Source organism: Elephantulus edwardii, unplaced genomic scaffold (assembly GCF_000299155.1).
Source record: "Elephantulus edwardii isolate Elephantulus edwardi_28Jun2011 unplaced genomic scaffold, EleEdw1.0 scaffold00290, whole genome shotgun sequence".
In the NCBI taxonomy this organism is placed as follows: domain Eukaryota; kingdom Metazoa; phylum Chordata; class Mammalia; order Macroscelidea; family Macroscelididae; genus Elephantulus; species Elephantulus edwardii.
Window position 1 is genome coordinate 1,360,367 of NW_006400040.1, and position 1,598 is coordinate 1,361,964.

At 41.2% G+C, this 1,598-nt stretch overlaps 1 pseudogene; it reads left to right on the forward strand.

Annotated features, from left to right (window-relative positions):
• The first annotated feature begins 223 nt into the window (after positions 1 to 223).
• Positions 224 to 1,598, forward strand: part of LOC102875903 — a 102,243-nt pseudogene continuing 100,868 nt past the window's right edge.

The window sequence follows — 1,598 nt, forward strand, 5'->3', positions numbered from 1 at the left end:
GATTGCAATGCAGTTTCTTACCTCTAGGCCACCAGAGTTCATAAACAGAGAATGCTTATAATTCTAGAAACCATTATGTGTCAGATCCTTTTTTTCTACCATATTCACTAAGATGTTGTTTTTAGATAGCCCAGTAAAATCTCAGAAATTTTCCTGTATCTTCTAATGTGTATTTCTTACCCCTGCATAAAACAAAATTACATTTTCAATAGCTTGATGAGCCATGACGGTGAGTAGGCTGGCTGATGAACCTCCAGCAAAGTGAGAATTTTTAACTATAAAAGGAAAAAAATAATCCAGAAGTAGACTCAAAAACCCTTCAAATTCATTACCTTCAACTCACAAAAAAAAACACCCCACATAGTTGACCCTACAGCAGGTTTTTGGAGGCTGTAAATCATAAGAGAAGAGATTGCCCATCTTTCTCCTGTGGAACCTGCTGAGGACTGGGACTGCCAGAGTGGTGTAGTCTTTGAATTATCAGTACAACTTGCATCAGAACGATAGAGATGAAATGATTCTTAGTGACTCTATAAGACTGAATATTGTTGTTGTTGTTTTTGTCTACCATAGAGTCAAAACTGACCCATAGCTGTCCCTCCAGAGTGTTTTTAGAGGCACTTAATCGCAGGCAAGGAGATTGCCCATCCTTCTTCCACAAAGCGGCTGGTGGTCTCAAAACGCGTGCCTTCAGCATTTTAGAGCAGCTTCTTGTCACTAGGCCACCAGAGTTCTCTCTACAGGGCAGAGCAGAATTGCCATCTAGAGTTTCCTATTCTTCAGTTTTCAAAGAGCAGATCACAAAATCTCCTGTCCCATGAAGCTGGTGAGGGATTTGAGCTGCCAATTTTTCAGTTAGCAGCAAAGCACATACTCACTGGCGATCCTTGTAAATTACACTCACCCACTCATTTTGAACATCAAGTGGGACAGCAGATTTCCCCAACTCATTGGATTTCAGAGGCTGTAAATACCACCAGAGCTCCCTAGTAAATTAGATCATTGTTGCTGCTGTGTACCCTTGAATCAGAACCAACCCATTGCTGACCCTCCAGAGGGTTTTCAGATGCAATAAATCACACAGGAGGAGATTGCCCATACTTAGCTTTTGAATATCAAAGGAGGTCAGGTGGTATAGTCTGTAGAGAGTTGTGTTACCAATCCAAAGGTCAAGTTTCTCTGGCAGTTCAAATCCAACAAAGATTCCCCAGAAAAAAGACAGACAATCTCTCTGTGAGCCATTTATAGATTTGGAAACTCAATAGAGGATCTGCCATGAGTTGGTTCCCACGCAATGAGCTGAATTTCTGTTTTCTCAGATTCTGTCTAGAATGCTCACTTGGCTCCACAATGAACACTCTTGGTACCAACATCCAGGAAATTAAAAAATAAATTGCATTGGGAAAGTCTGCTGTCAGGGACCTTTCCAGAGTGCTGAAGAGCAACAATGTCAGTCTAGGGACTAAGGTGCACCTGAATCAGGCCATGGTTTTCTAAATTACTTGATATGCATCAAAAAGCTGAACATTCTTCAACGAGATGGAAAAGGCAATCTCCAATTTCGTATGGAATGGGAAAAAGCCCCGAATAAGCAAAGC